This window comes from Jaculus jaculus, chromosome X (genome assembly GCF_020740685.1).
Source record: "Jaculus jaculus isolate mJacJac1 chromosome X, mJacJac1.mat.Y.cur, whole genome shotgun sequence".
Classification (NCBI taxonomy): domain Eukaryota; kingdom Metazoa; phylum Chordata; class Mammalia; order Rodentia; family Dipodidae; genus Jaculus; species Jaculus jaculus.
The window spans coordinates 26,455,159-26,482,536 of record NC_059125.1 but is presented as its reverse complement, the minus strand read 5'-3'; the positions used below and the strand labels follow the sequence as shown (position 1 = coordinate 26,482,536).

Here is a 27,378-nt window from a genome sequence, read left to right as displayed (position 1 = left end):
TTATATTCTAAATCATGGCTCAGGAAGTTTCAAAAAATGCCAAGAACCAATTTATGGCTCAATTGTAGTCATATCAAGTGAGATAGTCATTTAGCAATTACAGTTACTGGAAGCCTTTCTCCTTATAAAAACTCTGTATTGGTCAGCAGATGGCATGCATTGTACATTAACTCTTCCACCCTGCTTAGAACATATACTTTAGTATGGAAAGAAGCTATTTTCTAAAAAAAAAAAAAAAAAAAAAAAAAAAAAAAACCCTTTCATACTGCTCCCTCATTTGCAGCTTAGTGTTAATTTGTGAACTATTTATTGATAATCGAAGAAGGTGATATTTCATCTTAATTTAGTCTCTAGAGTAGATTCAGTCAGGTACAAGATGAGGTAAAACTGCATTGAGCATTTTCTTCACAAGCTTCAGCATATAGAAGGAGCTGTCACGAGCAACTGTTTTCTATTTTGGCTACAGACTTTCATAGAAGGACAGATGCCTTGTGGATAACTTTTCTAAGTGTCCCCCATGAACTATAAAAATATAAACAACATTTTTGCTGTATATGGGTAAGTTCACAAATTTAAACTCCAATAAATAAGTCAGCAAACAAGAAGAAATTATTCACTTCTCTTTTGTTTATTTAAGATAACCCTGTAAAAGCCTAGTTGGAAAATGTCACATATAAGAACATGCAAACATGTATAGGCTTCCTTTTGAATGGTTTCAAAAGAGAATTTGGCTGGTCATTGTCTAACATGATGCATAGCATAGCATATTTGATGTCAAACTGATATCCATCTGTCAGCCTGGCATGATGCCTATTCCCAGGGCATGAGGTTACTCTGCAGGAACTAAGTTGTGTCTGCAAAATTTATCTCCAGATATTTCAACTATACTGTATATAAGAACAATTATATACAAGAACAGAAGCACAACATAGATCCCAGCAGTCAAAATGGAGAGGTGAGGCATTTGTGTCCCTACATATCATTTTCTTATAAGATGATGCTTTTAGGCTGAGACTAATGGCCTTTTAATTTGCATGAGAACCAATCATATTTAAGAAAGTAGAATAGCAATGTGAATGTTATGTTATTAAAATCCCTCATTCCTAAATATAGTGATCAAATAGCCATGCCAAGGCAATGTATAAATTCCTTAGCATTTTTGCTCTATGATTATAAAGAAATAACTTCATATGTATGTCCTTGAGGAAAAGAGATACAGATAAATTATTATATGTCTTGCCATTTTAGATCTAGTTTCCATTGAAAAGAATTGATCCATTTTGAAAGAGTAAAGTCATTAAAAAAATGCCACCTTGGTGTTTAATTTATTCACTATCTATTTGAGGTAGAATATTAGTAGCATTAATGAAAGTATTATCCATTCACTTTGTTAATCTTCAGAATAACTTTAGAAATGGAAAATGAGGACCAGGTGTGGTGGCATAGGCCTTTAATCCCAGCATTCAGGAGGCAGGTGTAGGTGGACCACCATGAGTTTAAGGCCACCTTAAACTCTGAATTCCAGACTGAATTCCAGGACAGCCTGGGCTAGAGTGAGAATCTACCTCGAAAAACAAAACAACAACAACAACAACAAAAAAAAAAAAAAAACACAAAAAGAAAACAGAAAAGAAAAAGAAAATAAGCCAAGAAAAAATGTACATGATTCTACTGTGCTGCATATTAATGTTAGATTTCTGAGTGGCACCAACATTTTAGCTGTTGGCTTTTAAAGATGCTAACATAGCACAGTTATGTCTGTCATTGATGGATGACTACATTTTTGCTTTCTATTTTTTTCCATATTCTGGACTACTAAAAGCATTTCATTAGGATGCATATGTATTATTTCTTAGGGAGAATTGAGGAAGGCAAAACAGGGGCAAGGACATATGTAAGGATCAGATAAAACTAGCTGTTTTCTGTGCCTAATAGATTTAACCTGTTTTATTCAATGAGCTCTTCGTACTTGAGGGTTATGCCCCAAATCTTCCTTATTCAGTTGGCTTGCACCCTGTTTCCTTTGACTTAAGGCAACACTAATTCAACAGCTTGAAAATAAATTTGTCTCTATTTGGTAAAAATTTGTTCCAGTCAGGTATTTTGAAATTATTAAGTGATTCTGGGAAACTTGTTTTCATTGGAAGGACTAAAAATGGTTTTAAAAATAAGGTTACCACTTCCCTCTCTCATTGTCAGAAAATTGATGTCATGGGTTACTGTGAGTATCCCTGACTCTAATGACAAGAAGTATAAAAATCACATTTTCACTCCTGCCTGGTAGATGTAGGTGACCTGCGGCCACAGGCAAGACATTATAGCTGGAGGTGCCAAATACTCCAGGAATTGGCATCAGGCCTGCCTTATGCTCAGAGGCCAGCTGGATACTAGGGAAAAGTAGGGTGACTTTGGCTAGTTTGGGGTTAAAATACGTCTTTGTGAATGATGCATGCTAAAACAGTGTGTTGTTTTACAGCTAAATATAAACATTTTGATTAAAAGAAAAAACATGTACTGTAGCAGACAGTTTCAGGTTAGCTGAGATGAACTTTCAGACCAGGCACAGTTAATGGAGGAAGGGATTTATTGAAGCTTACAGATCCAGGGAAAGTTCCATAACGGCAGAAGAAGCTGGCCTGCCTTCACAGGACCAAGCAGAGAGAGAGAAGCACAAGACTAAAAGCCAAAAGCCACAGCACACTTCAGGAACTCCAGCTAGGCACACTTTGCATATCTTTAGATTGAAATCTGACCCACCACCACAATTTAAGATCCACCCAGTGACATTGCCTCCAGCCAGGTAGCCAGGAGATGCAAACTACAAACAAACAACTGAATATATTGGGGGCCATCTATTCTATTCAAACCACCACATGTACCAAATGCATTAAATTATGCCTCAATTCTACTACCAATCCTCATCCCCAAACCTGCCTTGCTATCTCTTTCCCCTCCCCAGTAAACATACTAGGCAGCATGTAGTCATGTCACTCTGTCACTAAATTTACTCAATGAAATTAAGGTGTCCAAATAGAAAGGAGTGGTGGCAGATTTTCATCCTCTTTCAGCAGAAAGACAAATAAATGTTTTCTAAAAGATGAAAACTCTACCTTTGTGTTGTCACAGATAAGCTTTATAACACTTGGGGCATGAACATTGAGATTCGTTATTTTTATTGTTTATTTTGACTGTTTATTGCTAAGGTTGGGAAAGGAATGTGTTTTCTTTGTCAATATGGATCCCAAGTTCAAAACTAGAGAATGTATTTCCTATGAAAAACCAGTTACCATGTATCATTTTTAAGTCAATTATTGTTATTTGTTTTAGAAAGGATCTTGCTGTATAACTCATGCTGGCCCGAAACTCTTTCTATAACCCCATCTCTCATCTGGTCTTAACTTCAGATCCCATGACTTACCCTTTTCAGTACTGTGCTTATAGGCATTCCCCACCATACCTGGATTACATCCATTTTGATATCAATTCTTTGCTAATACCCTAAATCCAATACACACACACGTGTGTGTGTGTGTGTGTGTGTGTGTGTGTGTGTGTGTGTGTTATAAAATTTTGATTGAATTTTCTACTTCTCTGAGTGGCATAATTTACTAATTACTGCTTAAGCTGTGAAAATATCTACCATTTCATTTGCTGGAATATACTAGTGTTTTGTTTTTAACATTAAAGTATTCATATTGCTGTAAGGCAATATGAATTTGAAATATTAAGAGTTTACTGATTTCTTTTTTATATAAAAAAATTCACATGACAAAAACTCATTAATTGGCTTATCTGAACTTGTAGCATGATTGGCTCCTATCCCTTCTTCCTCACACCTACCTATCATGCTGACATCTTTCAAAATACAGCATAATATATATCAGAACATTTATGCTATGAAGACTCAAGACATTAAAAATGAGTCTGAAAACATTTAAGTGGGGAGTTTTGGAATGTCAACCTGAACTCCTTCAGTAAGGCAAAGAGAAGGCAAGACTCCTTTTGTACTAACAAATCCACAATATGTGCAAATTTATAAGAATAAATTGAAATACAAACTGCCAGTCAATATTTCGTTTTAAATTCAAGGCAACTAATCATTTGCTAACACTATTGTTACCAAGAAGAAACACACTATGCTTATGTCATACTTTCATGTTCCATATCTAGTTTGTCTTTTACCATATTTTATACCAATTGCCTATTCCAAACTTTGTAAGTGTAGTCTTGCCTCTTTCTCTGCAATGCTTTTCTCACACCTACATTATTTCCTATGTGTTAACATTTTCTGAGTTTTCCTTTTTCAAAAGTTATCCCTTCCAAAGAGCTATTATGGATAGCTCTACAAGCTATGTGTGATCATAGTTTCCTTTACTAATTTTTCATGTGAATAAATCATCTATATGATTATGTTTCAATATTGTGTATTTGGCATTTAGTACCTATTCTGGCCTTGTATTCCTAGATTCTATGATCTGTGTTTTATGAAAATTAATTAAAGTAGTTTCACTTTATGTACTTTAGCAATTTTTTCACTTTCTATTAAAAATGTTCTCAAAATATTGCATTTAATGGGTTTGGCTAGTTCTTCCTGTTATCTGGGAATTGTTTATATGTCATTTGAAACTTGAACTTGTTTATACTTTTCTTGTCACCTTTTGCGAATTCTAAATATCTCTTGAACAAACTTACTTTATTCCATTTAGTTTGAAGATCATGTTCTTTGCTAGAAAGATTAAATCAGAGTTCCTGCATTAGTAGATAAAACTGTCTGCTTCCAGACATCATTTTCTATACTCTTCGATGTTGTTTGTTTAGTTTTTTTAAGTCAAATTAAATTTGACCTCATATTCTGACATTTCTTTTATCTTTTGATAAGTACCTTTGTAATCTCCATCATAACGGCACTTACCTTTCTGAAGCTGTCATCATTTTGTCTATAACCTATTTAATGATGCAGGCATTTCCTTAATTTCTGTTGGAAATTTTCATCCAATTTACTGACTTTTTTGTAGAGATTTTGATCCTTTCTACATTGCCCTCACTTTCTAATGGATAACATTAAAAGTTATTTTATTGACTCCTAAACATTTGGGGTAAAAATAACGTCATTGAATGCCAAAAATGTATGATATGGCCAAGCATGGTGGCATATGCCTTTAATCCCACAGGCAGAGGTAGGAGGATCACTGTGAGTTTGGAGACCAGCCTGAGACTATAGAGTGGGTTCCGGGTCAACCTCGGCTAGAGTGATATCCTACCTCAAAAATTATTATATGATTTATATTCAACAGAATATTATTTCTAGATCATGACTGTTAGTGTATTGTATTTTTGACAGTTTGAAAATCTGTGTAATGCTATCTTTCTCCATTATTTCTTAATGTGTCATGGGAAGTCATCCCATTTTAGAGTTCAGTCCATTCCTTTTCTTCAGGAGTCAATTCCATTCTCCTTTCATATTTGCTATACTCCCTTGCATTTTTCTTTTTCATTGTTAAATGTCCTCTCTGCTTAAGATATAATTCAGGAGATACATTATAGCATATGCCCCCAAATTACTAGTTCCTAACTTATGCCTTAATGACTTTTTGTAATGAAATATATTACTGGCCTCAAAATTTTTCTGCATTTTTCTCAAAAAGAGAAATATAGCTATTGTTTGTCTTTAAAAATAAACAATAGATCATTCAATCCAGTTATCACTTTTCTGTTCATATACCCTATTTAAATTCTCTCCTTCCCAGATTTGTGTGAGGCTTTCTTTACCTGTTTTCTCTACCAATATTACTTCTTTATGTGGATTTTTATTTCTCTCAGTTTAAATATAAGTGATCCTGAGCAAAGATTCTAACTTTAGCCATTGTTTCTTCATATCCTTTGTAGTTCCACACATACAGAAGGCTTTAACTAATTACTAAATGCTGTTGAATGCTTAGGAATAGATATATCTACTGTTTAGTTGATTTGCTTCTCTCAAATGGCTTTTACTTGGCTATATCTACAGTATTAGACTCAGTGGTTAGTCACTGTACTCAGGTTTTGCACTCTCTGTATTGTCTTTTTACTTTCATGCTATTCAGTTTTAGGTCTTGGCCTGGGCATCTTGGTTAATGTCAACAAAATATTATAATTGGGGTGCCATGCCTTCTAGTCATATAAAGGCCATGTGATCCAAGTGTAAATACTGAGGGTGTAACATTGATCCTATGTCTGTAAAATAACTTCTCACTTACTGGCTAGTCCCTGACTGAGTATTTTCCTTTCATCATATATTTTAATCACGTGAATGGTTAAATAATTTTGGTGAGATTAGAAAAAAGTACTAGTAGCTAATTTGTTGTACTCATGGACAAAATATGTAATAGGCAAATATTTTTTAGGCAAATATTTTTTCAGCAAGCATGAAATAGAAGTGAAAGCCACTATTTTTAGAGATGAAAGAGTAGCTTATGTAAACATACATAGGATTAGAACCAAGGAATGTGGATTCCTGTATCCATTCTATTTCTACTAGAATAAATAGTGTACTTATAGATTTTGCCAGAAAATATGCCATAAGTAACATTTTTGTTCATTAGTGAATTTGGCTAGCTGACCATTATGAGAAAATCAAATTCATTAACCCCAGAAATCTTAATCTGTATGCACAGACAATGTTAATACCTGTAAATATTACTCAGAACCACCTATAAGTTTAAAAAAATGTGGTGTGATTGTACTGTGAACCCTAGTTTTATGTTCTTTAAGCTTGTATTTAGAGATATGTTAGACACTCTCTGGGAAGGTTAATGATTTTGTTCACTGAAACTGCACAAGAGTGAGTATTTCCTAAGATTTGCTATAATTAAATGCTGAGTGAAGTGGAAATTTGAATCCCTCTCAGGTTATCAAGCATCCTTAACATTTTGGAAGTTAGCAGGTTTCCTACTAAGAGATAAGATGACCATTTGAAGAAAAGCCAGAATTTAAAGCTGAGTTTAATATGGGATTGGAATTGCAGAGGTGAAAAATATATTTGCAGATATACTTATTAATTAGCATTGTAAAGTATTTTCTTTATTAAAACAAAATAACCCAGCAAACATTACAATTGGAAATCAAAAGAAAAATTCCTTCCTTTTGTGTCAGATGGTTTTTATGTGCGCATCTTCCTAACACTCAGCACAAATTAATACTGAATAGCATAAATTACTGTGGTGAATTCCTCAGTTTATATCTAAAATCAAATAGTTGTTCTGAAAGAAATTGCAGTTTGGTGCAGAGAGAGCATTTCCCAGTGCTTTGGAGAGCTGGTATGGCCATTTCTCCAGCAAAGATTTAGTGTTTCATAAATTGAATTAGAGAAACATTTAACCTGCTATGATGGAAGAATACACTTGATGGCAGTAGAATTCTTGTCATAGACTTTCCAAGTACATGACATTATTTCCTCTCTGGCTTTTTTTAGTCCGTGCCTCTACTGTGTGGGCAGCTGCACAACACATGTAAGATTAGTCCCCGTTAGGAGAGCATCTAGACAGAAGCTGCACTTTAAAACAGCAACAATTGATAAACTTGGGTTGTGCAAAGAGCTTGTCAGCATGTGCTAATTTTAATAACATTGAAAGAGTGACATTCACATTTCCATTTCTGAGTGTACTCAGTCCAAGTCCACCCTCACACATGGAATCCCTCTAAATAAACTCAGTGCTGGTAATCATCTGACTCATTAGCAAGTGCTTCTTCCTGCCTGAAACTAAGTGGGTGCAGTGAGGGATAGATTAATTTTTAAATCCCGTGCAGTACACATCTGTTCTCTTTGCTTTCTGATTTTTATATCAGCAGCACGATTGGAAAAAGACAATATATGGCTGTCCATAGATACAAACTAGTTGATACACATAAAAAGGAATATAATCATCGAATAATTAATAATCATGCTAATGAAATATTTCAATTTTATGTACATTTTTCCTTAAATTGAAGTAGAAAACCTGCATTAGAAACTCAGAAAAGTTCTTTAAATTTTTAGGTTTCTCTCTGCGTATAATTCTTCCTCCATTTGTCACTGTTTGCCCTCACGGTTTTCAAACTTCCTCTGTTAGATCAATTATCTCTCCTCTGAACCTGTAGTTGCTATAGTATATCACACAATTAGTGTTTGTTTAAATATTGCTTTAAAATAATATTATTGCTCATGTTTTAAAATCGTCTACTTATAGAAACTTTTATTTGCCATTAAATTTTTCACTAAAATTTTAATTTCTTGATAGTGTTGTTTGTATTGTGCTATCCCTTTTAGCACTGATTTTACATAGTTCATCCTTAATTGTTCTTATGAAATAAATTTCTATTTTATGCAAATTGTACAACTATTTTTGCAAAATGTGTATATATTAGTGGAATATGATATAATGATTTGATAAATGTATTTATTACATGTTTAAAATTAGTTTAAAATTTATCTCCCTAACCACACTTTGTCATGTCTTTATAATAAATACTTTCAAACTTTTTCTTCAGGTTTTGAAAAATATATAGCATATTTTTCTACACTGTTATGCACAAACACACTGGAAATTCTTGCTTCTAAATACCTGCAACATAGTATCCATTGATTAATCTATCCCCAACCTACTCTTCTCAGTCTCTGGAAAGTAACAACATACTCTTGAATTCTACCTAAGAAAGCAACCTTTTTAGATTTCACATCTGATTGACATTATGTAGCATCTGTCTTTATATACCTCACTTGCTCACTTAAAATAATGATCTCCAGTTCCATCTGTGTTGTTGCAAATTCCATGCTTTTCATAGATGTCTTACTACTGGGCATATGCACTACTTGTTATTTATTCATTCATCAGCCCAAGGACACCAAGTTGTTTCCATTTCCTGGCTATTGGGAATAATATTGCACTGGGCATAGAGAGAACATATGAGTTTGTCATATGGTTTTTATTACCTCTGGATATGCATCTATAATAACTGGGATTGCTAGATGATTTTTAAATTTTTAATTAATTTTTTAAATTTTTGTGGAAAATATTGTTTTCCATAAGGCTGAAATAGTTTAATTCTTATACTTTCTCATTGTATTAGTCCTATTTAGTCTTTTTGATATTGTACATTTTTACTGGGATGAAGTGCCATTGTAGTTTTAATATGCATTTTCTTGATAATTAATCACATGTAGTATTTTTGATGTACATTTGGCCATATGTATGTCTTAATTTGAAATAGGTCTATTTAGCTTTATTATTGCCCATATTTAAATGAGGTTCTCATTTAGCAGTTGAGATTTTGGAGTATATTGTATATTCTTGTTATTAAACACTTGGCATGTATATATTTCACTTTTTTACCCACTCTAGAAGTTGCCTCTGTACTCTTTTCTGATTTACTGTGCAGAAGTTTTTAAGTTTGATGCAATCTATTTTTGCTTCCATTTCCTGTACTTTTTTGATGTTATGTAAAATATCCTGTCCACTCCAGTGCTCCAAAGAATTTATGTTATATTGTCTCTCTCTCTTTCTTTCTGTGTGTGTGTTTGTGTGTGTGTGTGTAAGTGCACACGTGTGTACAGGTGCTTGTAGAGGCCAAAGGTTGACATAGAATGTCTTCTTCTTTTGTTCTCCACTTTATATTTTTATTTTTACTTTTTTTGGTTTTTTCGAGGTAGGGTCTCACTCTAGCCCAGGCTGACCTGGAATTCACTCTGTAGTCTCAGGGTGGCCTTGAACTCACAGTGATCCTCCTACCTCTGCCTCCCGAGTGCTGGGATTAAAGGCGTGCGCCACCAGTCCCGGCTTTTCCACTTTATTTTTAAGACAAGTTCTCACACTGACCTCAGAGTCCACTGATTTGGTTTAATTATTCTTTACCAGTAAGCCAGGGAGATCCTTCTGTCCTTGCCTCCCAAACACTGGGATTACAGAAACATGTTAACATGCTTGGCATTTATATGGATGCTGGGCATCTGAACTTGGGTATTCTTGCTTGCGCAGTGAATACTTTATGGACTTAGTCATCTTCCAAGATCTCCCTGGTATATTTTCTTCTGAAAATTTTCTAGTCCTAGGTTTTATGTTTAAGTCATTAACCAACTTTGAGTTGACTCTAGTAACAAGTGAGATATATACACTTATTTTCATTTGGGGGGGGAGTAGGTATTGGTATTCAATCTCAACAGCAAAATTTTCTGTGAAAATTTTACTTTTCCCACTGCAAGCTCTGAGCACTTCTGTTGTGTCAGCTGATATTTGATATGTTGGTTTACTTTCAGGTTCTCATTTCTATTCCCTTGGTCAATTTATCTGCTTCCATGACAAAACCATGACATGCGATTACTGCAACTTTGAAATATATTTTGTTGTTATATGGTAATATATTACTTATTCTGGGTTTTTTTGAGGGGGTTGGCCATTATAAATTTGAGACATTTTTCTAATTGTGTGAGGAATGTACCCTGAGCAGTGATGCCAGTGGAACTATGTTGGCCTGGGTCCCCTTTCCTACAGTAAGTGGGGGAGTATCCTGAGGCTGGGACTATGGCTATAAGCAGCTGCTTGGGGGACTGGGAGTCTGGTGGGCTACCTGTGAGTGAGAGAATCAGCAATTCCCTTTTTTCCCCTCAGTGCCATCCCACTGGTGATCTATTAGAGATCTCTCTCCTATAAAAGACCAAGTGAACCCTTTATGCCTTGCCTTTCTTTCCTGGCTGCACAGTTAGGCAGTCGCCATCTTGACCAGAGGTCAAGAATGTAGTTGGTATATTAATAGGGATTTTGCAAAGGCAGTGAATTACTTTGGGTGGTATTTTTTCTCCAACCCATGACTAGAGCATACTTTTGTTTCTTCCATTTTTCTCAATATTTTCTAATTTTTATGGTACATATACAATACTTTATTTCAGGGGTACTTTATTTTTCTGGTAGGTATTGTAAATGGAATACTTTCCTAATCTGTATTAATAATAATCACTATTTCCACATTCCCTTGTGATAAAGATTTTCTGTAGATCTGTTACTTATATATTTATTGAATTAGAATATAAAGAATCTGGCTTCAAAAAAATTATGTTTTTTGTTTACCTACCTCCTTCTTTCCCTATCCCCTCTACCCTCATTTTGCATATTGATTTTGTATACTGCAATACTATCGAAGTCATTTATTCTAATTTTTGGTGGGGCCTCTGTATATAATGTCATGCCACCTAGAAAGAGTGACAACTTGTTCCTTCTGATTTAGAAGACTTTTATTTATTTTTCTTTCCTGATTTACATATATATGTATATATGTATATATATATGGGGGAGAGAGAGAGAGAGAGAGAGAGAGAGAGAGAGAGAGAGAGAGAGAGAATAGTCCACCTTTCTGTGTTCCATATCTTAAAAAGAAGTACTTCATTTAGTGGAATATTGGTGTTTTTAATTATAAATGTCCCTTTTTAGGTCCAAGTTTCTTCCTTCTATATTTATCTTGTTATTTATCATTAAGGGATATTCAATTATGTATTTTCTGCATTTGCTGAGATAATCATGATTTTGTTCTTAATTGTAGTGCTATACTGTGTATAATATTTATTGATTTGTAGTTATTGAAACATCCTTGCATCTATTGATTGAATCCTACTTTATAATGGTCAATAATTTTTTAATTTGTTATTGGATATTCTTTAATATTTTCTGAGCAGTTCTGCATTGTATTCCTCAGGTACAGTGTCTCCATAGTTTTTTGTTGTTGTTCTTGTGTTATGGTTTTAGTGTCAGGTAAGCATTGACTTTATGGAATGTGTTTGGAAGAATTCCTTCCTCATCTATTTTTGGAATAACTTAAGGAAAACTAGTATTAGTATGTACTATGGTATATGCATATACTTAATATATACATATATATTATATATATAGAGAGAATTGTTATATATCTTTATTGAATTGAACTTTTATTTCCATTTTTCTGCTCTTAATTGAGAAATCTGTCTTATCTGATATTATTTATCTACTCTGACTTTCCTTTGACTTTCATTTGCATGGACTATTTTGTTATATACTTTCAACTTTCACTCTCTATATATCCCTAGATATGAAGTGTAATTCTTATAAATAATAAAACAGTTGGGTGCTTGTTCTTTAATCTATTCAATATGTGTATTTTAATTAGAGAATTTAATTCTTTATATTAATAGTAATCATTGACAGATAAAGTATAAACATATTTGCTCAGTTTTCATATTCCATTTATTTTAAAATTTATTACTTAGTGAATTATTCTAGTATTATGTTTTGATTACTTGTTTACTAATTTTGGCTTCCCTCTTATAGAAGGTTTTCCTTTGCTGTTACTATGGAGCTTACAAAGCTATTGTTTGATTATAACAAGCTTTTTTTAAACAATATCCACTTAAGTATAATAAAAATAATAATAGAAACAAGTGATCAAAACAGCAAAAGAAAATATAAGAAAACTTTCCAGATGCATTATGTTCCTCTCAACAGTTTGTATTTTGTTATCACATTTCATATTTTTCTATAATACATACAATTAAAATATTTATACTTTTATTATTTTACTTATTTGGGTTTTCAATCTTCATAATGAAAAAAATAATGGTTCATGCCAAATTTGCTTAATTATTGTTTCAATGGGTTTTATATCTTCCTGTGTTTTCTTCTTACTCATTAATATGGTTTTCTTGCCATTTGAACAACTTCTATTATCATTTTACATAGAATAGACCTAGTGATGATGATATATTCTCTCCAGCTTTGGTTTGCCTGGGAAATTCTTTATCTCTCATTCATTTCTTCTTTTAAAAACATTTTATTTATTTGTTTATTTATTAATAAGAAAGAGAGATAGAGAGACAGGGAGGATGGGCACTCTAGGGCCTCTAGCCACTACAAACATGTGCCAAATTATGCATCTTGCTTTACGTGGGTATTGGGGAATGGAACCCAGGTCCTTAGATTTTTCAAGCAAGCATAACCACTAAGCCATCTCTATAGCCCCTTCCTTAATTTCTTTATATATGTGGCCATTGTATGCATGTTTCTATGTGTGTAGGGTCAAGTATGTGTGTGAGGGGGAGAGGGTAGAGGAAAATCTGAGGCCAGAGGTTGACACTGGTTACCTCCATCTTTTACTCTCCACCTTATTCTTTGAAACAGGGTCACTCACTAATGTCATTTATTAACTCCAGAGCTCACCAGTTTGATCAGTAAAGCTATTCAATTTGTACCAGGGATTTCCTGTTTCTACCTCTCCAGAGCTGGAATTGCAGACACATAACACCACATTTGACATTAATGGGTTCTGGGAATCTGAGCTCCTATCTTCATACTTGTGTTGCAAGTGCTTTACCTACTGGGCTATCTCCCCACCCCCTTCTTCATTTCTAAAAGGTAGCCTTCCTAGGTTCAGTGTTCTTTCTATCTTTGTAATTTTGTTTTCTTTCAATACTGTAAGAATATCATGCTACTCACTCCTGGGCTGTACTACTATGGAAGATAAATCTGCAGTCACATAAGTTGCATTAATCTGTGTGTTACTTGGTTCTTTTCTCTTGTAATATTAAGAATTCTTTATCTGTCATATGTAATAGCTTGATTATATGGTATCATGGCATTGACTTAATGAAACTAAATTTAATGGATTACCTTCAAATTTTATGTATTTGAATATTGTATCCTTCTCTAAATTTGGGAAAACTTATGGTATTATTTCTTTTTAATTTTTTTGTTGTTGTTCATTTTTATTTATTTATTTAAGAGTGACAGAGAGAGAAAGAGGCAGATAGAGAGAGAGAGAATGGGCGCGCCACGGCTTCCAGCCACTGCAAACGAACTCCAGACGCATGCACCCCTTTGTGCATCTGGCTAACGTGGGTCCTGGAGAATCGAGCCTCGATCTGGCAAGCGCTTAACTGCTAAGCCATCTCTCCAGCCCATGGTATTATTTCTTTAAATGAGCTTTTTACCCTTTGTCATTCTCAAACCCCTCTTGACCACCAATAACCGCAGCACTTTAAAAATGTTTGTTTGTTTGTTTCCTTATACATGTTTGTAAACATATATACAAATGTGCCAGGGTCTCTTGCGACTGCAAATGAACTCCCGACACGTGCATCACTTAGTGCTTGGTTTTACATAGATGCTAGGGAATCAACTGAGGTTGTAGGCTTTGTAAACAAGTGTCTTTAACTGTTCATCCAGCTCCCATCTTTTCATGCTTTCTCAACATTTTCATAATTTTTCTTCATTCTGTGGCATACTTTTTCACTCCAAACAGTGTATATTCAAATAAGCTTTTATGGGTATCACTCGTTCTTTCCTCAGTTTAATCTATCCCAATATTGATGAATTTTTTTGAGTTTTAAATTTCACTGAGTATATTTTCCAGCTCCAGAAATTTTGTTTGATTATTTTTTTGTTGTTATTTGTCTGTTTGATTTTTGAGGTAGGGTCTTGCTCTAGCTCAGGCTGACCTGTAATTCACTATGTCGTGTCAGGGTGGCCTCAAACTCATAGCAATCCTCCTACTTCTGCCTCCCAAATGTTGGGATTAAAAGTGTGTACCATCATGCCAGGCTGTTTGATTATTTTGATTGCTTCAATATTTTAAAGTTTTTTAAAGTGTTCAAATTTTTATCTGTGTTTTAAGAGTATTGAATTTCCCAAACACAGTTATTTGAATTTTATCAGTCATAGAATTCTCTCTTTGCTGCTTAGCCAATTTCTAGATTGTTTTAAAAACTGGTGAGGTTGTGTTTTCTTGAAATCTCTTGATGCTAATTGGAATGCAGTGTCATCTGTATATAAAATGATAATAAATTTATTCCAGGCTTCTTAGACTGCCTTTATTCCTTTCTTTCCAGAAATTCTAAGCAAGTTGTTTATTTTGGCTGAACCCATAGTTGCTTCCACTATTTTCAAACTGCAGGGTGCTCAGTTCAAGGTTTACTTGGAATCTACTATTGTATGCCATCACTATTAAAGTTTTACTGACTCTTCCAGTTGTTACCTGTACAAAGGACCTTTAGTTTCTACAGAGTGATGGGTCTCACAGTAGTAAGCCTAATACTGGGCTCTAACATTAAGTTCCGTTCTAATATTCATATCCAGTTCCCCAGAGATCTGAAGTCTTGCTCTACCACCACCTGGCTTTCTGCAGTCCCAGTAGTTCCATCCATGTATATTGTCCTAACAGAATGGCTCCATTTTTCTATGGTGAACCAAATAATGGATTTAAAGTCTAAGACCTGGATTTATTTTTCTTTAATTCCTTAAATTTGAGGTCCCTCTTTCCCTGTTGGGCCACTTGGAATTGGGAAGCATTTATATAGACAATTTTTTTCCTTCCTCTTTCCTTAAATCCTTATTTTCTGTTTGTTACAGTAAAAGCAAGAAAAAGAACCTCTCAATTGACGTCCTTAGTGTTTGTTTTTTTTTTCCCCACTAGACAATGGACCATATCCTAAGAACAGTTCTAATCCACATATCTAGTTATTACCTATGTTATATTTGCTTGATTTATTATTTGAAATTGTTACTTAAGGATTCTCCATTTTATACATTTATCTGTTTATAAGAGTGATGTTTTGAAGTTTTTAAGATCCTCATAATTTAAATTCATACCCTTAACAAAAATGAATTCTAGTACCCCATTACAAGGTATGAAGAAGTTTGATATGTCTACAATATTCTTTACTATCTCAAGGCATTCATCAGAGATAATTTGTGAATGCCATTTCAAGTCATTAAGGTGTCATATTAGGACAACTTTAAAAGGTAAAGATGGCAGATACTGAAACACATAATCAGCTCAGTGTACACATACATAGATATTGAAACATAATATAGGAAATATGGACTTGTCCAAGAAGTTTGTTATTAATATTTCTAATAATTTAAAGGGCAAGTGAATTAATTTGGTCAGTTACAATTTCTTAGAAAATTGCTTGGTATATATATTTATATTTTTAAAAGCTATATGAACAAATATATATAGATAAAAATTAGAAAGTTAAGTTTGGGGAAGAGGAAGTATGACACCAATGCACAAACTACTAGAATATCTGGATGATAAATGGGGGATAATTGGAGAATATCTGTTCTGTGAGATTTGTGATAGGAACAAAGAAAAATATTTTCTTAAAAATTATTTTGAGGGCTGGAGAGATGGCTTAGCAGTTAAGCACTTGCCTGTGAAGCCTAAGGACCCTGGTTTGAGGCTCGGTTCCCCAGGACCCACGTTAGCCAAATGCACAAGGGGGCGCACATGTCTGGAGTTTGTTTTTAGTGGCTGGAAGCCCTGGCACGCCCATTCTCTTTCTCTCTCTCTCTGCCTCTTTCTCTCTCTCTCTGTCACTCTCAAATAAATAAACAAAAATTTTTTAAAATTATTTTGAGTCATATATATCACTTTGATCCCAGTCCTCTAAATTATTCTCTCTCATCCTCTCCCCTATCACTAAACACTAAAATCTTCATTCTTTCCATTTAGTCCCCATTCAAAAGAAGGGAAACTTTAGATATGCAAACAGATATTTTTCCTTGAGACAGGGTCTGCCTCTCACTGAACCTGAAGGGATCAAATCACATTTTATATATATGTATATAAATGTATATAAATGTCAATAAATACATATTTTAAATGATTCTTTCATCTGGAACCACCATCTTCCAGTAATTTTTGAAAATGACAAACACAGGGAAAGAGGAAAGGCACCTGGTACATGTTCTTGAGGCCTTTAGAAAAACATGGAGTTGTTCCATTGGCCATGTATATGCAAACCTACAAGAAGGATGATATTGTAGGCATCATAGGAATGGGCACTGTCCAAAAAAGAATTCCTTATAAATGTTACCATGGGAAGACAAGAAGAGTTTACAATGTTACTCACTATTGGCATTGCTGTGAACAAGCAAGTCAAGGGCAAGATTCTTGGCAAGAGAATTAATGTACATATTAAGCATATTAATCACTCTAAGAACCATGATAGCTTCCTGAAATGGTTGAAGGAAAATGATCAGAAGATGAAAGAGGTGAAAGAGAAAGGAACCTGGGTTCAACTGAAGTGGCAACCTGCTCTGCCTAGAGAAGTACATGTTGTGAGAACTAATGGAAAAGAGCCTGAGCTCTTGCAGCCTATTCTCTGTGAATTCTTGGCTTAATGGATGTTGTAAATAAATAAAACAGAAGGATAAGGATGGAAAGCCATTCAGATGGCTCTAAGTATGGAGTAAATGCAGTTGTTGAGGACCAGAACCATGACTTAAGACAAAGAGAGCCTCAGAGAAGAAAGACAGACAGAGAGGTGTGTGGGGGGGACTGTACAGAACTGGTAGCAAATAATCAACAACAAAAATTACCCACAACAATAGCATAAATGTAATCCACACAGCTGTGTTGACTAGGATTAACCTAATATAGAAACCAGGGGGACTTCAGAAGAGAGCTAACTAACTAAGGGTAAGCCAAAAATTAAAGAGTATCAATAACAAGCTGGTTAAGCTTAATGAAGACATAAGTAAATGCAAGGATGAATTCCAAGAAACATTAAGAAAATCAAAGCATGACCTGAAATTGGAACTCAACAAAGGGATGGATACTATATAGAAAAAGGCAACAGAAAATACAAACTAAATTGAACTATTGAAAACCTTTTTAGAAACCATCACAAACAGTGTTAATCAGGAGGAGAACAAAACCTCAGAGCTGAAAGACAAGACAGAAGAAACAGTTTGGGAGTACAAAATCTTTGAGAAATTTAAAAAATTCCTGTGAATAGAACATGATGGAAATGTGGGATACCCTAAAGCATCCTGACATTCAGATTGTGGGTATTCTAGAAGGGAAAAAATGTTATTCAACAAAATTATTGAAGAAAATATTCTGACCCTCTCAAAAAAGAGTTCCATCAAGATAAAAGAAGCTAACAGATCTCCAAAAAGACTGGACCAAAGAAGAAACTATCCAAGACACATAATCATTAAACTTCTAAACAATTAAAACAAAGAGAGAGTGCTAAAAGCACCAAGGGAGAAACAACACATTACATACAAAGGTAATTCCATCGAAAATAACTCAGATTTCTCAATGAAAAACAGGAAAGTCAGAAGGGCCTGGAATAGAACAATTCATAGCTTAGGAAACTATGGCATCCAACCCAAACTATTGTCTCAGTGACGCCACCTCTCATAATTGATGGTAAAAAAAAAGTTTTCATGATAAAAGCTAGCTCTATGATTATATGAACACAAAGCCAAACCTACAGAGAATACTTCAGGGAATTCTACACATAAAAGAGTCAAACTACCAATCTCAAGAGGCTAGAAGAAGAGCAAAATAAGCAAAACTACAGCAGGCTCAAAAACTACATAGCCTAACATCAAATGCCATCAGTACCCCAACATGGTAGGGATTAAATCAAACCTCACAGCAGCTATACTCTTAAATATTAATGCTGTATACTCAGTGATGAAAAGACATAAGTAAACAGAGTGAATCAGAAAAGTGGACCCTTCTATCTGCTGTCTTTGGACTCACCTCATCACTAAAAACAGAAACTTCCTCAGGGTAAAAGGATGGAAAATGATATTCCATGCAAATGGAAGTAAGAAAGAAGCATGTGTGGCTATATTAATATCTGATTTAAAAAAAAAACAAAAAACTTCAACATGAAAGTATTCCAGAAGGACAAAGAAGGCCACTTCTTACTCATCAATGGAATGATTCAACAAAGGACATCACACAATCATAAATGTATGTTCACCATAAACAGGTATACCATAGCTTATGAAACAAAACCAACTTGACAGCAAAACAGAAATAAATGTCAATGCCATCATAGTTGGAGACTTCAATACTCCACTATCATCATCTCGGCAGCCAATGGAATCATCTCTGAAATAGATCATACAGTAGGTCATAAAACATGTCTCCATACATTGAGGACAACTAATGCAACTTCCTGCATCATACCAAATCACAAAAATTTAAAGCTAGAAAATAGCAAGTGACACAGCAGGAATTTCATAAGCTCCTGGAAACTAAACAACACACTTTTAAGCAATTAATAGGAAATGAAGGAAATTTAAAAAATTGTAAAATTTCTAGAATTGAGGAACACAACTTACTAACACTTCAGAGACATGGAAGGCAGTCATAAGTGGAAAATTTATACTAGAAAATGCCTTGCATAACAAAGACAGAGATATCTAAAATTAATATCCTATCCACTAAAAGGTGTTGGACAAACAAGAAAAATTCAACCCTAAGAGCTACAAACAGAACAAAAATCAAGATGAGAGAAGAAATTAATGAGTTGGAAACTTACATAACAATTAAGGAAACTGATGAAATGGAGAGCTGGTTCTTTGAAAAAATAAACAAGATTGATAAACCCTTGTACAATTTGATCAAATGAACAAAGGCAAGTATCAAATCAGCAAAATCAGAAATGAAAATGGACAGGTTCCTATAGACATCAATGAAATTAAAAGAATCATCATGGCATACTTCTAAAAAAGTCAAGGACCAGATAGTCATTCAGCTGAATTCTGTCAAATCTTAATTGAAGAACTGAAACCAGGGATCTAAGCTCCTCAGAAGCAACTAGCCTGACAAGAAGTGCACACCAATGTAATAGTGGCATACAGCCTTGGTAGCTAATCAATAGCTTTCTGAATTCTGCTCACGGGAAAGGAATCCATATCTGGAACAGAAGCCATGTCAGAATTCTATGGAGACAAAACTTATGCTCTCCAATGACAAGTTTCCATCACTCTTTGGATAAAAGAGAGGCTACATCCATCCAAATATCCCTAAAGTAATAATGCTTATCCTATTTAACTTAGGCTAACTCCATTCTCCCCTGGAGGATCTGTGCTTCTTTTTCAGTAAGGAGTTATACCCAATACACAAACCACCCCTCTCACTTAAGCCAAGGCCTAGGTGAAGCCACAAAGGAATCAGGGAGATGAGTAAGAGTACTGCTTCCATGTTGAGCCTGACAATCAGTACCAGAGTGAAGGAGACAGATGCTGAGGACACTCAACACATACCAAAACTGAAATCCAGAGGCTTCTGACAGCTCATTACTGAAATAGACTTAAAACACACCCACCTTGGCTCAGGGAATTTTGTGGAAGAAGGCATGGAAAGATTACAAGAGTCGTAGGTTGGGACATCATACCCAGAGGCATTTCTCCCCCTCAATAACAGACAGCTACTCTCACAACCCCATGTGGAATACCAGCAACCCTACCGAGGAGGGCCTCCAGTGCAATGTGGGCAGGAAGGAGGGAAAAGATGGTACCAACACATCATGTATCCTTACTAAGTATGTTCTTAATACAAACAAAAAGAATTCCCGTTGAATTAATATCAGACTTCTCAGCATAAAGAAGGAAGGCAGTTAAGAAAGGATAACACTGAAAGAAAACAAGTCAGTAAATCAAGATTACCCAGAACAATGCTTCAAAGTCAAAATGAAGCCAAGTTTGTCTAAAAAGGAAAATTCTGAGATAATTACTCAATACCAGACAGGTGTATAAGAAATTTATAAGGGACCCTTACATTGCAGGTAAAAGAACAGTAATTATCATCATGAGAAAAACACCAAAGTACAAAACTCACTAGTTCAGATATACAAGAGAACAGACTCAAACCTTATCAATGCAGGAAGCTGACAAACTGGAAGATGAAAAAGAAAGATAGATTTTCACAAAACAACTAATGACATTAAAGAAAAAGAAAAGAAATATATCTTCACATATCAGAATTAACCATGAATATACAAAGAACTCAAATAAGTCAAAAAGCCCAATCAAAAAATGGGTTATAGACTTCCAGTCAAGATGGCGGCTGCCTAACTGTGTTGCACTTCCCAGGAAGGAAAGTCAAGGCAAGGTATTAAAAGTCTAGAGGGCCTTTTAGGGGAGAACAATCTCTAATAGATTGCCAGTGGGAGGGTGCAGAGAGGACAGAAAGGGAATCACTGATTCCCTCACTCTCAGCCCACCAGTCCCCCAACCCTCGCAAGCAGCCACAGTAGCCATAGTCCCAGCTTCAGAATACTCCTTCACTTATTGTAGGAAAGGGGATGCAGACCAGCATAGTTCCACTTGCCTCACTGTGCAGGGGAGATGCCCTGCTACGCCTGCCCATACATGGCCTCTGGCAGGCTCTGCCTACTGGCATGCATGAGCTCAGGCTGCATATGTCCATCTGCCTGCCACAGGTGCACCACCCATTTGCCCATGCAAGCTTAGCCTGTTCTGCCAATTTGCCTACTTGTTGCTGCAGCTGCCCACCTGTCCACACGTGAGCTCAGGCCCATTCCACCTGCCCACACAAGCTCAGGCTCACTCTGCCTGTCCACCCAGCCAACTCAGACACAATCCCCTGTCTGCTATGTCTCACTGCACACAAGCTCAGGATGCTTTGGCTCCTGCCTCAGGCTGCTTGGTGTCTCCTATGAGAGCTCACGCTGCTTGGCATCCCACTGCGTGAGAGCTTATGCTGCTTTGGCTTCACCCTGCTCCCGAGCTCAGGCTGATCTGCCCACCAATGTGTTAGCTCAGGACCACAATTCCCATCTGCTTGCCCACCTGCTAGCTCAAACCAGCTACCCCAAGAGGCACCACTCCCCCCCTCCACCCCATTGAGACTACAGTCCTACTCTCTCTGCCCATACATGGTGATGGGCAAACCACAGCCCAAAAAATAACATGAAAAATCAAAAGCAAGAAAATCCAGTAAGATCACCCAGGCCTACAATGAATGTTTCTAATCAAACATAGAAGAGACATTAGGATCAGAACACCAAAATGAAGCTAGGAGCAATGCAACCCTGACTAAGATACTGGCAGAACTTGTAGAAAAGCAACAAAGGACCGATATTCTTGTGGATGCTGCCATAACTAGACTAGGCCTAATAAATAAGAAAATGGAAGGAGTTCAAAGACAATTAAGAGATATGAAGGAAAGTGAAAAAAAGATCTCAAAATTCAGCTGGTGATGTTAAATGAAGACATAAAGGATGAATTCCAAGAAGCATCAAGAAAATCAGAAAATGATGTGAAAAGGGAGCTTGACAGAGGGATAGAAACTATACAGAGAAAAGTAGTAGAAAATGCAAACCTAATTGAACAAGCCCAAAACTCTTTAGAAGCACTCAAGTATATAGTCAGCCATGTGGAAGATAAAAACTCTGAACTGGAAGACAAGACAGAGGTAACAGTTCAAGAGTTCAAAAGTTTCAATAAGTTCAAAAATGTCTGTGAACAGAACATGAGGGAATAAACTTCCTAACATTCAGATCATGGGAATACAAGAATGGGATGAAATTCAGACCAAAAGCATGAAGAACTTACTTAAAAAGTAATTGAAGAAAACTTCCCCACTCTCTCAAAAGAAAGGCCCATCAAGGTACAAGAAGCTAACAGAACTCAAAATCGATTGGACCAATGGAGAAACTCTCCAAGAAGTATTGTCATTAAGACTAAACATTGACACCAAATAGAAAATCCTAAAAGCAGCTAGGGAAAACCAGCACATCATTTTTAAAGGAAACCCCATCAGCATTACTTCAGACTTTTCAATGGAAACCCTGACAGCCAGAAGGGCCTGGGATGGAACACTGCAAAGTCTAAGAACCTATGGCTTTCAACCCAAACTACTTTACCTAACAAAACTAACCCTCATAATAGATGAAAGAAAAAGAATGGGCAACTAAGATGTGGTATATCTACACAATGGAATTTACACAGCTGTAACAAAAGGCAACACAATGAAATTTGAAGAAAAATGGTTCAACCTGAACAGATTATTCTCAGTGAACTTACCCAATCATGGAATGATAATTGCTACATAGTCGCTCTCATCTACAGCACCTAACCTGAATCTACCCAAGATGCTGATATACCCAGGAAGCATCTTGAGGACTGCACAATAGGGTGAGTGGGGAGGGAGAAGAGGGCAAGGGAGGGGTGGGAACACAAATCTAGACTCAAATGGCAATGGTACCATAAAATTCTACATCCTAAAAGGCAGACCAAATGGTTGAATCTTCACCAGGCCCTTAGAGGGAACACCTGAGCCACAAGGCACTGGAGAGGCTACGATGAAGACTGACCTTAACTTTCTACAGCTTCTCTCTCTCTTCTATCTAACTCTCTCTCTCTCTTTTTTTTTTTTCCTTATCTTTTTCTTCCTTCTCTTTGTGGGCACTGACCTGTAAATGTCTATTCTTTCCACCATTGATCCATGTTGCTCTCACTTTTGCTGAGAATCTACCTATTACAGGAATTTGCTTATTAATTCAGCAAATTCCAGGGAGACCCAAGACCCATAAGTATGACAAGAAAACAAAGCAGGTTACCTAGCACAAAATGAATCATATCTGTCACGTATTCCAGGGCCCAGAAAACATTACAGAAGAAGTGACAGATTAAATATGAGTGCTATTCTCACTGTTAGCCTAATAACTTCCTTCAGGGAGATGGTGATAGACACTCAGGATACTCAAAACTCAGTAAAACAGAATATCAGAAGCTTCTGAGAGCTCATCAGTACAGGAGACATACAACACATTCCTTAAGGCTCAGGAAACATTGTGGAAGAGACAGCAAAAAGATTGTAAGAGATGGAGAGTGGGGAGGAGTATCCTGAGGCATTGCCCATCCCCTACATGGACTCACTTCTGCAGTCATGGCTCCACAGTGAAGACCAATAACCCAACTGAGGATAGACCTCAGTGGAATGGGTGTGGGAACAAAAGAATATAGGAGGCCAGGCGTGCTGGCACAGGCCTTTAATCCCAGCACTCAGGAGGCAGAGGTAGATGGATTGCTGTGAGTTTGAGGCCAACCTGAGACTCCATAGTGAATTCCAGGTCATCCTGGGCTAGAGTGAGACCCTACCTTGAAAAAACAAAACAAAACAACAACAACAAAAAAAAAAGAAAGAAAAACAGAATATAGGGCTGTAGATATGGCTTAGCAGTTAAAGCACTTCCCTACAAAGCCAAAGGACTCAGTTTTGATTCCCCAGGACCCACATAACCAGATATACAAGATGGTGCATGCATCTGGAGTTCATTTGCAGTATCTCTAAGCTCTGGCATGCCCATTTTCTCTCTTTCCTCTCAAATAAATAAACAAAAATATAAAAAATAAGAGAGTATAACCTGATGGGAATATGACCAAAAATGCAATATGTTCAATAAAAAGGTATACTTCTTGAGGCCTTAACAACCCCACATTCAATACCATAAACCTACTAAGGGGGCCACCAGGGTAATGGGAGCAAGGATGAGGAGATTAAAAAGTATATATAAATATATATATATTGTTTTTTTTTTTTCAAAAAAGAAGGCATACTTTTAACAAGTGCTTGATCTCTAGGGCAATAACATCTTGGTATGTTTCTAAAGTGGTGTCTACTCATTACTATGAATAGAAATAGAACACTACAAAATAATTACCTTAGGTTTGCTTGAATATGTACTTGACTTATAAAACAAATTCTGTGATGATTACCAGAGTCCTATATTCTAGAACATTCCATTAACCTCCTAATTGACTTTCTAAATATGCCTATTAATATATATATATCACTGTAACTTTTCATAGGTTCTGATAAAAACAAAATAGAAGACTAAAAGATGGGTAAGGTTGATTTAATAATCTGTTGGTGATATATTTTTGAATCATCTATTTTACCAGGAAAACTACTTTGCATTTTTTTCTTTATACAAATTCATGTCATCTTTAGTTTCAGCATTATAATCTGAAGCCTATATCAGTTATGCTTGTAAGGATAGAAGGAATCTGAGAAGATCCATTGACCTATATGTATGAGTAAAATATCGGGAGCAAAACCACTGAGTGGCCCAATCTGATGATCATTTAAGCTTACTCACCAAAGAAGTTTGCTTTCACAAAATTTCATGTCTTACAAGGAAATTCTATGCACATGTAAATATATATATGTACACATGTAAGCATATACATACATATTCATGACATATACATTACTATATAAAATGTTCAAGTTTTTCATACATGTATATACATATATGTGTATAAGCATCTAGTCATACATATTTAGATAAATATATAATATTATATATATTATACTCAATTGTAACATATACATCAAATGTTATAAATAATGTATTAGATCTTAAAATGTATTACTTAAGTTTATTATTTAGTGATGATTAAACCAAGTTTTAGGGAATTTCAGATATGTTTACAATGACTGGTTATATTTATGTCTTTCAAGAACTGGTAGTTTTCCATCTATGCTACAGGGTTGTAGTTACTATTATTTGCAAATCTAACAAGTCAGTACATTTCAAAGAGCATTGAAAATTTTAAAATATCTACCAAATTTTATATAACTCTTTAGTATGTAATATTCTTGGACCTATCTTGGGCATGATTGTTGTCTAAATGAACATTATGGTCATCAAAGAAAATTGATTCATGTATCACTTGCTTCAGGGTGTTTTGTTTTAAATTGAAATATTTTATTCTAAAAATACGTTTAAAGGATGCATAATGTGTTTATATAAGAGTAAATGGGACTGAGACACATTGTCCTTATAAGTGTCTTCCAATTACATGGGTTTGTATGAGACTAAGAGAAGAGTAGATCCTCTGTATGCAGTTTGGTTGGACAATCTGTTTTATAAACCACCAATCTGAATTCTGACTGTGAAGAAAGGCTGAATGAGGGATCTTCAGAAACTAGAGCAGTGAAAGGAGTGTTCACAGTACATTTAATACGTCTTCCACCGAAGGAATTTGCCTTCATTTTGTCTACTAGCATAAAATGGGTTAAGTATATGATGTAAAACCAAGAAAAAAAAAGAGAACATCATATTTATGTAGGAGTGAATTATAGTTCTTGCTTAAGTAAATTTAAATTTGAGGTAAAAATGACTTTGCCTTGCTAAAGTCAATTGGACAAATTTGTAGTTTGAAGTAAATCAGGTTTGCATTTCACTTGTGAGAAATACAACTTATTGCCCCTATACTGTGTTTATACTGAATGAGATCGAAGACACTTTATTTGAGTACTTCTTCCCTTTTCCTGTCCTATCATTCATCAGAGAAGCAGAGAAGACAGCAGCTTCCAGAATGTTTTAATGTTTAGGTCCATCTCAGCACTCAACTCACCTCTTTTGAAACCCTTCATCTATTATCTTTGTTTCAATATATCACTACATTTCATATATATATCAGTGGGCATTTTATAGCTAAGGTTTCCTTCAAATCATGGAAAGTACTTGAGATCAGGGATTTGTGATATTTTTGTAATCCTCATTCAGCAGTGAGCTAGAGCTCCTACCTTCTGGTCCTTTGTTTACTGTTAGAGATTTGAAAACTCAGTTACACATCTTTTGTTGGCACAACTTAACTTGGAAACAACTTGGCTTGTATTATGTAGCATTAGGTATATAACAGCCCAGAAATTATTCACATTCTGCAAATTTTAAAATTTTAAATAATTTGATACATCAAGCCTAGTGTAGAAGCAGACTAAACCTTGAATTATATGAGTTAGTACCCACAGAAAAGCTTTGATAACTTCTCTCCTTAAATGGAATAGCCTTTAGTTTAAAAGGGATTATGTTTGCAAGCAGTAAACCAATACTTTTTGAAAGGGTGTACCAGATGCTGCTCCAGTTTGTTTTATGTGCAAAATGTGATGAAGCCCTTTATTTCCCTTCTTGACCACCACCTTGCAAGTAACCCACATAAGCCTGCCAGAAGAAGCAATCTACTGTGCTTTAGTACCTTATCTTTCCACATTATTTGAACTTCTTTCTGGTAACTTAAAAGAATTTTTAAAAGGTTAGGAAATACATACCCTGGGAACCAAACTCAAACTGCAAGCTCAGCTTCCAATTCCCCCAATGACCCGGGGTTTAGCTTGAGTGACAGTGGAATCCCCAGCCAGCCAATTATAGTGTAGTTGAATTGAAGGAAGGCTGAGGCTGAGAGGTTCAAGAAATAGTCATGCCAGAAACGATGGGTGAGTGAGGAATGCTAGGAAGTGTACTGAAACAGGCAGAAGTGATTAGGTTTGGTTTTAAATAGAGTTTTCTGACATTGGTACTAGAGCAGGCAACAGCCAGATTTGCATGTAATAGATAGCCTTTTCTGAAAAGTAGCTGGCATAAAGGCAGAGTGAGAAATAAGCATCATACAAACCACTGTGAAGGACTCATTAGCTCTTATTTAACTTCTATGATATTCTGTAAATGGCATTTCGTGTATTTTTGCCTGGCTTTCTTGCAACTCAAAACCAGTGCTTCTGTATCTGGGTAATGTACTCTTTTATAATTGGTCTGAGGGAGTTTGTTCCAAGCTTGTTAAT

The 27,378-nt window shown here is 35.4% G+C and overlaps 1 pseudogene; it reads left to right on the top strand.

Annotated features, from left to right (window-relative positions):
• Window positions 1–16,674: 16,674 nt before the first annotated feature.
• Window positions 16,675–17,156, top strand: LOC101593754 (annotated as a pseudogene).
• The last annotated feature ends 10,222 nt before the right edge of the window (window positions 17,157–27,378 follow it).